Genomic DNA, 15893 nt, shown 5'->3' with positions numbered 1-15893 from the left:
GAGATGGCCATTTGAGAATGGCGTCCACTTTCCGCGAGTCCATTCGGATTCCTTGAGGTGTCAGGATGAATCTGAGAAACTCCACTTCTGTGGTATGAAAAACGCATTTTTCGAGCTTGGCAAATAATTTGTGCTGGCGCAATTTCTCAAGAACTGCCCTAACATGGTTTCTGTGATCAGATTCTGAGGAGGAATACACCAGGATGTCGTCAATATAAACGATGACACAAACATCGATAAGTTCCCGAAGAACATCATTCATGAAGTACTGAAAGGCGGCAGGTGCGTTGCACAAACCGAAGGGCATTACTTGATATTCGAAGAGCCCAAATTTGGTGCGGAATGCAGTCTTCCACTCGTCGCCCTCTTTTATACGTACCAGGTGGTAAGCTCCTCGGAGATCTAGCTTGGTGTACACACGAGCATCTTTTACTTGGTCGATAAGCTCAGGTATCAGGGGCAAAGGGTAACGATTCTTAATCGTTATCTGATTTAGGGCGCGGTAGTCAATACAGGCCCTAAGGTCTCCTTCCTTTTTAGGTACGAAGAACAAAGCGGAAGAGACTGGTGACTTTGATGGGCGAATGAAACCATTGGCCAGGTATTGATCCAAATACTGGCGCAAATGCAGGTTCTCAGGTTCAGTAAGAGCATAAATCCTACTACAAGGTAGTTGTGCATTGGGTACCAAGTCGATTTGGCAATCGTAAGATCGATGGGGAGGTAAGGTGTTAGCCTGCTCTTTCTGAAAAACGTCTTGGAATTCTTGGTATTCAGATGGTAGCTGTACAGGGGTGGAAGTTACAGAGGCTAGACCCATAGCTGGATTCCTTGGGTAACAGGTTGGTTCACAATCAGGAAAAGTTATCTTCTTTGCTCGCCAGTCTATTCTCGGATTATGTGTTTCTAACCAAGGGATTCCAAGAAGTACTTGAAATTGTGGGGCCTTGATCACATCAAACACGATTGCTTCCCGATGTCCGTCCTGACCCACCAGAGTGATTTCAACTGTGGAATGCGTTACAGGCCCTGAGGCTATTTCGGTTCCATCAACTGTAGTAATTACATCTTGGGCTACTTTCGGGCGGAGAGGAAGCTTAATCCTGGAAGCCAATTCACGGACTATGTAATTTCCAATAGCTCCACTGTCTATGTATGCTTTTATAGCATGCAACTGCTGAGGCTGTTTTGGGTTCACAAGCACCATTGGCATGACAAAATGCGAGGTCAAAGAGTTTGTTTTCAAGCTCGGCAAGCGGACCCCTACGCTTGTCGGGCTAGGTTGTTTCCCGAACCAGGTGTCAATAACTCGTTATCAGTGGCTCCAACCACCTTCTTGGGTGGTTTAACTGGACAACTTTGAAGAAAGTGACCGGAAGTTCCGCAATACAGACAAAGTTGCATTTGTCACCTTCTCTCTCGTTCCTTCTGTGTTAATGGTCCTTTAACACTGCCAATTTGCATAGGTTCGGAAACGTCAGTACTCTTGGAGTTAACGTGGGTCTTGATAGGTACTCTGGTTTCATACTTGAGCCGATCTGCTTTTCTATTTTGAAGTCTGTGATCAAGTTGAACCACTAAGTCTATGTAGTCTGCGCAGGCCTGGGGTGGATCTACTATCTGAGCTATAACATCTTTAAGCTCTCCGTGCAGGCCTCGATAAAACAATGTGATCCTTTTATTTTCAGGCCATCCGGTTTCCACAACTAGTCTATTAAAGGTGGCGACATAGGACAAAAGATCCTGATTACCTTGTCGTAAGGATAGCAGTTCGTTGTCAAGGGCCTGTCCCTGCGAGTGTCGAGCGAACAATCTTTCCATGCTGGCCTGGAAGCCCTGGAAATCCCGGAGAATGGGATCATCCTGATTTACCAATGGAATAGACCAATCGGCAGCACAGCCACTGAGGTAAGATAGTACAAAGGCTACTTTGGTCTGGTCGTTGGGGAAGGCCCCGGGCCTGCATGAAAAGTGTAAACGGCATTGGTTCATAAAAACGGCATATTTCTTGGGATCCCCCGCAAAACGTTCCGGCGGGGCCAAAGGCATGTGTCCAGGTAGATTGATTTGTACCGGGTTATTCGAACCCATTGTTGTAGAAATATCTCCGGAAACAGGTAAAGGAGTGTGCTCTGCCTGGCCCTGCAATAACCTTTTGGCCAGATCATCAGTTCTTTCCTTGGCTAGGATTAGTTCCCTTCTGAGAGCATTAGTCTCCTGGCGGGCTGAGTGCACTTCTGCCCGTAATTCCCCTAAAAGATGGGCCAGCTGATCTGTCTCGGAAGTCTCCATAGTGCCCAGGTGGGAAATTGTGGTAAGGCTTCGCGTTCTGTAATGCTCACCTGGTTCCCACGGAGGCGCGGCGTCGAAGGCGCAGAACTCTGAAGATGGACAGGAAGGGCCCCTCTATTCTGGCTTCCCTGGCTCGTTGGATACCCTCCTGTGCGTGAAAAGGGAGTATTACCAACTGTGGAACAATGCTCAAGCCTCCCACTCCCTTCCAACCCTCCACGATACCTCCTCCACGATTCCCCGTGAAGCCTCACCTTAGGGTTTGGAAGGATGAGCTCTCCATCCTGCTTCTGATGCAGGGGCGCGTTGAAACCCAGTTACTTCACTGGATTGAGGATTGATGGGAGTTCAGGTAAGCTTGACTGTTCAGGTAAGGCGCTGTAAAAGTTCTGTTCAAAAGTTCAAGCTTAATAATAATGTTCGTTGTCTAATTGCAGCAAGCGCTAATGCTTATGTCTTTTTCCCCTTAGGGGACGGGGTTCGGAGTGCCGGAGATATGGCGCCGACCCGAAGTGAAACAGTTCTGGATGAGCGCTCAGGTAATGTCTTTGCATTCGCTCATTCAATGTCTTTGTCTTTTTTCCCCATAGGGGCCGGGGTCCGGAGATGCCAGGAAGCGGCAGGACCCGAAATGCAGTGGGAATAATCCAACAGGTAAGACTTAAAAGGAAACTGAGCTTTCCTTATTCCTTTTCTCCCTCTCACCTTTGTTCTTGTCTTTTTTCCTCTAGGCACCGGGGCGTAGCTGAATCCGGAAGATCGCTGCTGAAGATGGAAGCGCCTTGCAAAGGTGAGTAAAATGCAGCGCTGCAGCGATCGAAACGAAATGCCTTTAAAATGATGTCTTCCTTTTCAGGGCCGTTGGAGAAATGACTCTGGGATGCAGATTTAGCAGGTAAGGGCTTTTCTTCTCCTATTCTCTTCCTTTCTCCCCTTGCAGGTGTTCCAGGGTGCTGGCAGGCGTGGCTGAAGTCAGGATGCAGGAGCTGACACGGTGAGCATCCAGCTGCTAGGTGCAGAACAACGCGAAGCATGTGTGGCTGTTCGGGTGGGGTTTAAATAGCCTTGGAAGAAGTTCCTGGTATGTATCCTTCCACCAATCAGGTATGTATCCTTCCCCAACCACACCCGGATGGTGAAGTAGTCCTACAGGTTAAGTAGTCCCATTCAGGCCTCAAGAGGGCCTGGATGAAGCAGCAAGGTCTGCATCAGGTAAGTGTGCACCCAAGCACTTAAACACATATCCTCTTCTATGAGCCTGGCGCCTAAGGCGCCAGGACTGGGGTCCGCTATGTGCCTGGCGCCTAAGGCGCCAGGACTGAGTCCAAAGGGCCCCGACTTGGGCCCGCTGAGACTTCCCTGGGGAAAATGATGTCTGCCTCTGGGGTTGCTGGGACCGGCCTGGCTCCTTAGAGGTAGGCATCATGACAACCGTTGAGTGTCTCACATATCCGTTCACTTGCAGGTGATAAGCAGAAGAAAACTTGTGTTTCATTTTCAATACAAGCTAATCTGTTCAAATAATTAATTAACAAAATGGGGGCCATTTTCGGATCCCAGCACCTCACATACTCCCCATATAGGAAATACTTCCCATAGTAAAAACTTCACTGTGCAAGAGGCGTCAGGGTGTATACATGGACCTGCTTCGATCCATATCGAAAAGGGACACAGCACAACTGTCATATACCTGTATGCACTACATGCTTGCAGCATATCAACATAGTCGATATGTAAATGCTGAAAAGGGCCATTGTTACGCTCACCTCGTATCCGCGGGGACGCCACCCAGCCCTGGTTGGATGATTTGCACTCTCAAACCCTCTCCCGGTCCCTTGGTAATGCCTCTGGTTAAAGATGGGTCTGCAATATAGGAGAGCTGGATTCAATACCAGATTGTCTTTATGTTTTCCCACCTCCCTTGGCCTCAACTCCTTCCTCTCCCTTGGGCCTTCTCCTCACCTTGATATTGTAAAAGTGTATTCTACGTCCTGCTCCTTGTGGCAGGGGCGCGTAGTTGTGGGGGCAAACAGCGACCAAGTTACTTCACTGGTGCAAGCCCCCCTGTAGGAATCCAGGCCTGCTGCGACTCCGTAGGTTTGCTGCTTTACAATCTTTATATACAGTTCTTATGTTCCGTTTAATAATAATGTCTTGCTTCTTTCCTTTTAGGTATGGAAAGGTATTTTGGTGTTGTCATGCAGTTTGAAGATGAGCATGGGCCGGTAGGCGAAAGCGTGGTGTGCGCGATGCTGTCCGGTGAGTAATGCGCGATGCGCGGTGCTGTTTCGCCTTTTATATTGCTAACCTGTGTCTTTTCTCTCCTTGCAGGTTGCGATGTTCCTCGCTGAGTGCCGTAATATTCCAGCAATGATACTGACCAGGAGATGACTACCTAAGTAAGAATTGTGTGGCTTTCTTCATTCGGGAGGAAACATGAGTAAACGCTTACTAATGCTGTCTTTCATTCTCCTCTTTCCAGGTTATGGTATTCCAGGATGCATGCGTTGCCGGATGATGGAGTTCTTACCTTCAGGTGAGTGGAACTGAAGTCAGCGATGGATTGAAGATAGGATACTGTTCCAGGTAAGTTTTGTAGTGTTCGTTCTCTCTCTGCAGGTCCTTGGTTTCAGGTAAACTGGCATCAAGTAACTGGACACAGTGAGCGTTACGCTGCCCACAGCAGAATAACGCAAAGCATGTTCTGCTGTTTGGGTGTGGTTTAAATAGTCTCAGGTAAAGTAGTCCAGGTAACATAGTCCCAGGCCTGCCACACCCAAAGTAGTCCAGGTAAAGTAGTCCCAGGCCTGCAACACCCAAAAGACTAGACCGCATAGCTCAGTTCCTTGTAACTGAGCTATGTGTGTGCCTCCATGTTGGCTCAACCCCCCCCCAAGTTAAATAGTCCCATTCTAATGTTGGTCTTCATGATGGTTATGAGCCTGGCACCAGAGGTGCCAGGACTGACTCCAAGAGAGTCTTGGATGAGGTTTTAAGGCCTTTGACCTGGCCCTAACTGAAAGGCTGACTTGCAAGTGCAGGCCAGGGGCAAGGGTCATGACAGCCATTCAGTCAAGGAATTACTCCTCTGATTGTTCGCAATGTGTGCCCAGCAGTAAACGTTTGACATACGATGCAATTTACTACATAAAATGCAACGTGTTCTAACAAATTTGGTATGACCCAATCCTCTGCAATAGTTGCTGCAAGGCTTTGCCTAGTTACATGCACAGGGTAGTGCAGCTGTTCAAGCGCCAACCTTAATAATGCTACTGGCATTACTGGCTTCCCAGTGCTATCTTGTCGCCATAATGCTTCGGAAGGGGATAAGGAGCACCGCCTCCGCTTCCACAATTCTTGCTCTTCCTGCAATGCACTGCCTTGTATTTTCATTAACTGTGTTTTCAGCAAATTATTAAAACCTTCTTGCATTATCACAGCCATAATTTCCCCCTTTCTTATATAAGGAGTATCAAAACTCGAGATTTCTGAAGAAGTTGCAACCCTTTTGGCTTCTTCGCCCGCGGCTTCATTTCTGCATGAAATAAAATCAGTTCTTTTAGTATGTGCTGTACATTTAACTATTGCAATGGCTGCTGGGAGCTGTGGTGCCTTAATAAGTCTGTCCAATAATGCTGGGCGTTTCACTGGAGTGCTGTCTGATCAGAGGTAGCCCCATCCTTTTCCAACATGCTAGCCATGCGTGCACAGTTGACGTCACATATGCGGAGTCACTGTGCACCGTCATTTCCTCCCCTTTGTATGTTTAAGCACGATAATAAGCACCACCAATTCTGCTGCTTGTGCCGAAAAGTGAGATGGCAGCCGTATGCTTGCCACAATTTAAAATTCCCCATTTTCTCTATGCCTCACTACAGCTGACCCAGTCAGTCTTTCTCAATTTTTTTGATCGCTTTTTGATGACCCATCAATAAAGAGATTCTCACCTCCAGACAGCGTGATTTCCCTTGCACGCGATATGTCGGTCATATGAATCTACATAACTGGCGCAGTCATGCACATGCTCACCCTCTGCCAAGGGCTCAGCTACAAATGTGGCAGGGTTCACTATTCTGCACCTGCCTATCTTAATCGCAGGATTAGAAATAGTTACTTCATACACAGATGCTCTCTGTGATGTCAATGTACCCTTAGGTTTTTCTAAAATGGCACACAAAGCATGCTCAATGAATAATGTCATAGAACACCCCATCACTATGCTCATAGACTTCTCAATAGCGAACGCGGCTGCTGCCAGTGATTGTTCGCAAGGAAAGTGTCCTCTCATAACTGGATCTAAAATCCCACTGTAATATGCCATAGGTTTGTACCCTAATGTAGTCCTCTGTGTAAGCACTGCTGTCATAACTGTCCCATTCATGTGTGAAAACAGGTAGAACTCCTCAGAATAATTGGGAAGTCCTACAACTGGAGCTGTACAAATTGTTTTCTTTTATTCTTCAAACCCCTCCTCCATTTCCTCAGTCCATTCTATTTTATCCTTGTTTACCTATGCCTTTTTTCGAGCCTGCAAACGTGGTTTCGTGTAAGAACTATAATCAAATACCCATGCTCTAACATAGTTGCATAATCCCAGGAACTGCTACATTTGCTTTATCGTGTGTGGTTTTGCTGTTTTCAGAATTGCCTCAGCCCTTTCAGGTGTGACCTTTTTTCCCTATGTACAACACCTCTTCTTGACAATACTGTAACTTCTCTTTGTCCACTTTATATCCCTTGTCTGCTAGGATAATTAACTGAATCGAGTCTTGCCTGTACTCATCTTCTGTCATGCTACAAACCAAAATATCATCTACGTACTGCAGCACAACACTTTTCAAATAAATATTGCCTAGGTCCATCTGAAGGACCCTATTAAAGATCGATGGAGACTCACAGTACCCTTGAAGTAAACAAATGCTTTTCAACTTAGCCTGGCGGAAAGTAAATGATGTCAGATCTTGGAGTCCTTATGCAACGGGATTGAGAAAAACACATTTTTCAAGTCAAGCACCATAAACTATCGTGCCTCAACTGGGATACTACATAGTATTGTCGCAGGATTCAGAACTAGAGGAAACTCTGCCACTACAATCTGGTTAATTGGCCTCATGTCTTGAATTAAACGCCATGACCCCCCCCATTCGATTTCTTCACAGGGTGCACTACGGTATTGCACAGTGACTTTGACGTCACTAAGTTATCCTGTTCCATTAGTACGGAAATAGTTTTAAAAATACCCTCATCTGCCTCTCAAGACATGGGATACTGTCTTGCTCGAGGTAAAATTGCTCCTGGCTTCAGTTTAATCTTAACTTCTCCTACGCCTTTCAATAGGTCTACGTCATAGCGGCATGTAGTCCATAACAAGGCTGGCACTTTTTCTAAGTCCTCAGCAAAATGTGCTGGACTCTGCCGCACTATCATCATTCGCTGTGGGACCTCTCTTTTCTCTACCTTGATCCAACAGGTAATATGCATTTCAAATATTACTTCATCGTCTGCTGGATCATCTTTAAACATATCCTCATCTGTGACGTCAGTCAGTCGATACCCTTCCCCCAATGGCAATCGCTGTCCTCCATGGCCTGCCCTCATCAAATCCTTCGAGCATGGCCAATTCCCCTCACACTATGGCTGCAACTAGTTCTAAAGGAATAGTCGTTCCCCCCTCTTTGTCCATTGGTATCTGTGGCCTGAATAAAAACTAATCAGGTATTCTCATAGTCTTTCCCACTAAGCCGGGTAGCCATGTTAACAAAATGCGTATCCCATAAAGAAAAACTTCAGGTTCCATTGGCACTCCCCGCAGGGCCATGTGCCCTGTAAATGCCATAATACATTTGTCCATGTTTAAATAGTGTATCCTTGGAGTAGAACACACCATGCCATCATCAGTGAAAGAAATCATCATATTAAGCTGTGTCATCAAATCTCGTCTCAGAATATTAACTGGTGTCTGCCGTGAATACAATAATGGAACAGACATGTCACATTCTCCTATTGAGACTGATAATTTATCATTAAAATGAACTCTACTTGTAGTTCCACAGAACCCTTGAGCTTACCGGCTCTCTGTCCGCACCAAAACGAGAGCTCACATCCAAGACTGTGTCTCTGCGGCATCTAACAACTCGGCCGAACTATTTAAAATCTGCATGGAACTGGCTAATCTTGCTGCAGTCTCTACCTCTCCTATCCCCCTCCCTGGCCCTTTGCAAGGCTCTGGATTCTCATTTCATCTATAAAACTCATGACATCTTGTCCTTTCTCTCTTCCTCCCCTTCCCCCTCTACTCCCTGCTCTGCCTCTGGCCCTTCTTTGGCCACCTCTCCTCCCTCCTTCTCTGCCTTTCCCCTGTTCTCCCCTGATGAGGGTTCTAGACAAGTCTGATCTATGAAAGTCTCATCAATACAGGTTCATCCCTGTTCTTCCAAAACCATCAAGGACCACATTGACTCCCTGGCTCCTGCTCTGGCCGACCTCTGCAATCACTCCTTTGCCACTGGAGTCTTCCCATCGTCCCTGAAGCACTTCCTTGTGCACCCTCTTCTTAAGAAACCCTCTGCCAGCCCTCCTGCACGGCTAACTATCACCCAATCTCCATCACTCCCTTCCTGGGCAAACTCCTGAAAAAGCTGCCCATCTCCCAGCTTAATCTCCACATTGAATCTGTTGGTTGTCTTCATGACCATCAGTCTGGCTTTAGAGCTGCCAGAAGCACAGAAACTGTTCTCCTGAACATCCGTGAAGACCTGCTCTCCAACCTTGATTCCAACACCCCCTGTGTCCTCATCTTACTTGATCTCTCTTCTGTCTTTGACACAGTCAACCATGCCATCCTGCTCAAACGTCTCTGTGATAACCTGGGTATCACTGGTCATGCCCTGGCGTGACTGACTTCTTTTCTCTCTGACCGACCCTCCCAGGTCCAACTTGGGTCCTTCCTCTCTGCTATCTTTATCTCTACCTGTAGTGTCCCCCAGGGGTCTAACCTCTCTCCCTGGATGTTCAACCAATACCTGGCACTTCTTGCCCACCACATTGCTGCTCTCTGCCCCAACTTTCAGCGTTAGGCACGGGCAGTCACAGCGGCATGCAGGATGTTTTCTGGTAATTCCTCCGATGCCAGAGGACTGTTGGCTACATTCCTGGGCCGTAGGCGGTGAGCGTGGAGGCAGGAGGCTTCCGAGGCGGAACGACTTACACAACACTGCTTATTCATGAGCGCAGTGCAATGGCAGACCAGGGCGCGGCGGTGATGAGATGCTGCTGGGCATTTTCACTGCGTCATCTCTTCAGGTCCGGGAGATCCCACAGGGCGCCCAGACACCAAGATAAGTACTTGCATATCCTAAGAGTTGGTGTTACTGTCTGCTTAAATTGCAAATGACGTCTGATAATGGTCCGGGAAACTACTGGTGATACACATGCACTTCATGAAAGGGGCACAGACCTTTTGTGCTGATTTCAAGGACGTAGCAATACGAATGTGTTCAATGTTTTTGCTTTTTTAGTCGGGTTAAGAACATTATGTAGTTGGCAGAGGCATGCCAAACCCCCATCCTGTATGATTTGCAAGATTGTTCTGCTGAAGGTTACAGTTTCTATGTTAACTGTTTGTGGCTTTGCTTGCCGAAAGGCCATGCATATGTTTTCTTCATGTAGGGTGACACCCTTGTTTTGTTCCATTTGCTATACTCAATGTGAGTTTGTGCATTCATGTTTTCCTTAAGCTGTGTGAAGTTAAGACACTGCTGCATATCTGAAAAGGTTACAGTATGACGTGTTGGGTTACAGGTTTATGGTAAGAGTGAGGAGTCAGGCAGGTCAGGAGGCAGGATTTAAGTGTTATGCTTGTGTATGTTTTCTCCTAATGTCCCCCATACCTATCCAACCATGATTGCCCTTAACCTCTTTCCGGTTTCCCTACTCTCCACCTCTCCATCCACAACCTCTCCCTAATCCCTCTTCCCCCCATTGGCTGCCATGTGGTTTCCTGTTAATTCTGACCTCAGGTACCCGTGCCAACAACGTGGGAGGGTTGAATCTATTCAGCTTCTGTGGTTCGGGGGAGAGTGTTGATACTCTTACCCTCTGGTATTCTGACAAGGGAGGGGGAAATCCCTCTTTTGTCTGTCTGGATTTTGAAGCCTCTGAAATTGGAGTTGTTGGCTTCTCATTCTTAAAAATACTTTTTTCTTTATTTTTGAGAAGAACGACTATTTTTGACTGAGCTGTAGGGGAGAATCCTACCCATGGCAAACAGATCACCACCCATCGACATATCTTATTCATAATTGGCTGTTTGCACCATGGTCAATTCCAAGGTACACTTTGTAAGAGGATTCAATTCAGCACTACAGCCAAGTTAACGCCTAGTCTAGAATACTGAATGAAAACCCTTATTGATATATCTTTAGGTCCAGTTCATGCGTCCTGGATGACTACCCTTGTATAACACCCCTCTCTTGGAATCCCCCTGACCCCACTGAGCCAAGAAGTAGTTCTGTTTTGCAAGTTTAAAAGGTTTATTTGATAATTTAAACAATAGGTATATATCCCACTTTATAATAAATTAATAATTGAATAGCACACTTAATCTGATATGATAAAGATCAACAACGGAGAATCTGGCACTAGCACACTTCTTATAATCACTAATGAGTTGACATGAAATGGATAAGGTAGCACACTGGTAAATAGGAACAAAAGAAGAAGGTGGTACAAAATGCTTTATAGAGTTCAAATGGATGCAAGGTTGAATGAATGAAATGCAGTATAGAAATACTCAATATGATTTCAACAAAACAATGTAATCACTTTTCTCTGGCAATCCCCTTCCCCCCTTGATGCAAGGCAAGGAAATGGAAGGAAAACACAGTTCTCAGAAATGCAATCAACTGTAATTCAGTTCAATCCCAGCAAGCTTACAGAAAACAGATAGGAGTTTTGAAAACACAGGCAATGCTTGGATATGTGCTGGCAATGAATGAGAAATATGCTAAATTTGCTTTTAATTCCCTTATAGAGGTTCAGGGTGAGTGGTATCTAGTTAATATTAGTCCAGGCTCACACTAGCAATGATGCAGGGATAGTTAGCAGGTTAAACGAATTTCTGGCCAATGGAAAGCAAACAGCAGCAGTTTTTACATGTGAAGAAATTGCAAATCGCGGTAAAATTCGCGGATGCGCCGAGCGCTATTACAAAGGAACCGCAAGGACTATCTCTACCGTTTTGGGGTCCTAGAAAAGCCTGGGATCTCAGCTTCCAAATGAAAGTTATTGCAAGTCTCTAGCCCAAACGGTTGCGGAGATATGAGTAATTTAGTAAAGGTCGTTTTTGGTTTTGTAAATTTTAAACGCACACTTTTTCAAAATGACAAGTGACAAATTTTTGCAGCTAGAATGACAGGTGACAGCTAGGAGGCAGTTCTACTTAGGTTAAATAGATTGAATTAGATGAATTTAAACTAAGAGATGTGTTCTGAGTTTTGCTAAGTACTCACAAGAGATTTTGAACAGGAAAGCGACTTGGTCACGGACTTCAGTCTGGTCAGGTCTTTCCGGGTTCTGCTCACAGCGCCTGGCCTCTGGAACTGCTCACAGGGGTCTGGTCTCTGCTAGGCACCGGTTCTGCTTTCTCTCTAGTCTGGTCTCAGCTGGGCACAGCACTGCTTTCTCTCTGGTCTGGATAGATTGAAGTCTCTAGTTTGGCTTTCTGGAGTTTGATGGAGGTAAGTATGGATTTTTCCGGCAGAGCTTCCAGCGGCAGATGGATTTTGAATGTCTCTATCTGTCCTGTCTGTCTGCTTTTATGTGTTTAGAATGTGGGTGTGTTCTAGCATCACTGACCCTACCTCTCTCTCAGCTTCTAATTGGTCAGCTTTCATTCGTCCCCTTGATTGGGGGAATGAAATGAAGTGTCATCATGATGAGGTCTGTTTATGATACAGAGAACCCACCCCTGTCAACTTTACACACAATCTATATCTGACCTAAAAACATATTTGCACAGGTACACATTTGTTTAAACTTACATATACATGGTGTGGCTGAATTTAGCCATGTCTATGTCCAAATCTGCTCATTCTCTGAGCTTGCATTCAAAGAGTGTACATAATTGACTTTTTAACTGCTTTTCCAATTTCCGACATGGACCCAACTTTACATACATGTGTGCAGGGGGTAGGGACATTAACTGATGAAGTTTCAGATTTTTAACATGCACACATTTAGAGTAATATCCACTTTTCCGCTAAAACCCCCCTGAACATACCACCGGTTCCTACCACGTCTTAAACTGTGGGCAGAAAAATCACAAGAATTATGGTATCATTTATAAAATTTTCACATGTCCGCTCTATGAATTATCCCCCTTTTTATAAAACCATATCCTTGCTGCAGGGGTGTGTCTTTTCAGGTCACATGGTACAGAAACCAGTCTTTCCAGTTTCTGCCAAGCCAGCTTGCTTCTCACAGGCAGTGCTCCTCCCAGCTTCTCCAGGAGGAAGCCACTTTTTACGACGTCTGTAATAAAAAACCTTTGCCTGAGTGGAGAGGGCTTTGTTCACTCTCTGGCAGAGCACAGGAAATTCAATTATCAGATAGATGGCATATCCTTAGCCTGGGCAGCAAAAGGAAGGTTGGCCTGGGAACACAGTGGTGACTCAAGTTTCACTGCTGATGGGTAGTTGCTAGGCAAAATCAAGTTCCTTAAGCCAGACCTTCAGCTAACTTTTTGTTGCTTTTAAAATAACTTGTAATTTTACACATGCAGCTAGAATGCTGATTCTAAGCGCAAAACTATGACATTTCAACAGTTACAAAGGCATGTGACACCAAACATAGGTCACTCATTTAATTTAACATTTTCGATTTTGGTGGTTTTAAATCCAGTTGTAGTTAGGCTTAAGCTGCTGACTCCATAGCATTTTCGTTATAAGCATTGTTTTTGGGCTCTTCATTTCCCAGATTTTGTAGGCACACAAAACTCCATTCTGCCAAATGTCTGCTGGTGTTCAGTGAATATTTTGCACATGTTGCAAGGTTTGAAATAGGCATTTTGCTTGCCTTCAGAAAAACACACAGAGTGGTTTTAAAACGCCGGCTTTTGGATAGTGGTGAGTACTGGTACTGCACCCATTTTTGGGATTTAAGAAATGAATTCCCCACAATTCTAGGTTGCATTTGGCAATCAGCATTGCCATTCCCAATGGTTTCAGACTACTGTGCGGGTAGTCCAATGGTGGTTTTAAAGCGCTTTGAAGCTAACCGGCGCTACTGTTTTTCCTTTGGCAACCCATTTCCCTCATGGCAACCCGGCCTTTCATTCTCGCACTGGTGGGTGGCAAGTGAGGCAACCATTTTGGTGGGCGCACAAACTGCGCAGCTTTCCTGGATTTCGGCGCACATGTGGGTTTTCCGCCATCTTGAATTTCCTAAGCCCACAGCACCAAATGTTGTAGCAGGATAGCTTAAACGTGGGTCAGGACACCCTACAAGCCCCCCCACGTGACTGCACTTTGAGTTTGGGTCGATGGGGAGTCGCGTGCCCAAGGGTTTTGACCCACGCACCGGTCTGTCCGCATAATCTTCTTCCTCTTCTGTAGATGGCACAGTTCAGCGTTTTCTTCTCCATCCGGTACTGATCGATCGGTTCTCCTCGCCGGTCCTGATGGGAGTATTGGGCGGTCCACTGGGCCCATTGGATCTCCGTTCCCGGTCTCCGGATCGTCCTTCTTGGTCATCCTTCATGGTTTCATCTCTCCTAGGATGATAAAGCAAAAGCGGCAATATCTACTCATAGGCGATTTTTTCCACCACTGTTGAGATAGTGGGGCAGCATATGCATTTTATCATAACGAAACATTACATTCTTATTTTAATAAAAACAGTATGACTAAGAGACAGTTTCATACAATCACAGTATGTTAGAGACTAGATGTGGTATGTTTTATGATTGGAACTGAATTAGTCTGATACAGTACCCGCTAGGATTCCAGAGGATTCCTCCAGTTGTTGCAGAGTGTGCCTGGGATGGCAACACTTCAACTGGTTTATGTGTACCCACTTGTCTTCCCCCTCTGCCGAACCGCCTTTGGGGATGTGGATTTTGTAGGCCACAGGGGAGATCTTATCGACGATCTCAAAGGGTCCCTTCCATGTAGGCAAAAATTTGCGCTGCTTGGCCTGGTTCCTTTGGAAGTTGTATAGATAGACCCGGTCTCCCACCTGATATTCCTTCCTGGAAGTTTTCAGGTCATAATGGGTCTTCATGCTATCAGTCGATCTTTCTAGATTCCGCTGAGCATAAGCAAAAGCATGTTGGAGGTGTTTCCTTAAATTCTCTACATACTCATGAGTAGTGGAGGCATTTATCAGTGTCTGCTCTTGGGTCCTGTAGAGCAAATGCTGCGGAAGCACCATCTTGCGCCCAGTCATCAACTCAAATGGTGACATTTTGGTTGCAGATGAAGGGGTAGATCTGATGGCCATTAGGACCAGAGGTAATCGGATATCCCAACTTGGCCCAGAATCTGCCACAAACTTCTTTAATATGCTCACAATTGTCCGGTTATATCTCTCTACTGCCCCAGAAGAAGCTGGTCTATAAGCAATATGCAGCTTTCTCTTGACCCCCAGTATCTCCCACATCTTTGTCATTACTTCACTGGTGAAGTGGCTACCTCTGTCTGACTCAATCCTTTGAGGTAGACCAAAACGGGAAAAGATGTGGTTAATCATCAAGGCAGCTGCAGTTTCTGCCTTGCAATTTGGGGCTGGGAGACATTCCACCCACTTGGTAAACAAGCATGTCACGGTCAACATGTACTTATTCCCCCTAGCCGAGCGAATCACAGGACCTACAAAGTCGATTTGTAAATCTGACCATGGCAGTGTCATTCCCCTCTTTTGTAAAGGCGCCCGGTGTGTGAGGGATGTCGGCTGAAATTGTGCACACACAAGACAACCCTTCAAATATTGGTTGAGGTCCTGGCCCATGTGTGGCCAGTATGCAACCTCTCTTAAGATTTCCAATGTTGTGTGAAACCCCCTATGACCGGCGGTGGCCGCATCATGGGCGTGACTTAACATGAGGCTTCGGAATGAGGTAGGAACCACCCACTGATCGTGGCCAGCTTTGGATTTCCTTACCAGCAAACCGTCTTGGATTCTGAACATTTTTGGACATTTCATCAACACTCTTAGGTCCTCTTTCCCAGTGTAATCGGTATCCGTCAGGGGAAAGTTCTCAGGGTCCTCAAGGTGCTGGTAAAATTTACCAATTATTGGATCCCCCTTCTGAGCGGTAATCAAATCAGCATCAGGGGTCTCCTTACTCCATTGTGCAATTGAAAGGTCGTTGTGAGCATTTGTCTGGGACCTAGTGATAGCAGTGACCTGGATTTCCCCCAACAGGGACTCAATCTCAATTAGATCCCCTTGGATGGCTCCGGTTTTGGCCAGCTGATCAGCTAAGTCATTTCCAGTTTTGTCTGGTCCCTCTACTTTGGAATGACCCTTGATCTTTTTCCAATAGATGGTCATCCCATTCGATGTGACCAGATCATCAATGTTTTGGATCAACTTCCCATGTT

This window comes from Ambystoma mexicanum, chromosome 1p (assembly GCF_040938575.1).
Source record: "Ambystoma mexicanum isolate Mex_15411 chromosome 1p, UKY_AmexF1_1, whole genome shotgun sequence".
Taxonomy (NCBI): Eukaryota; Metazoa; Chordata; class Amphibia; order Caudata; family Ambystomatidae; genus Ambystoma; species Ambystoma mexicanum.
This window is presented reverse-complemented; position numbering follows the sequence as displayed.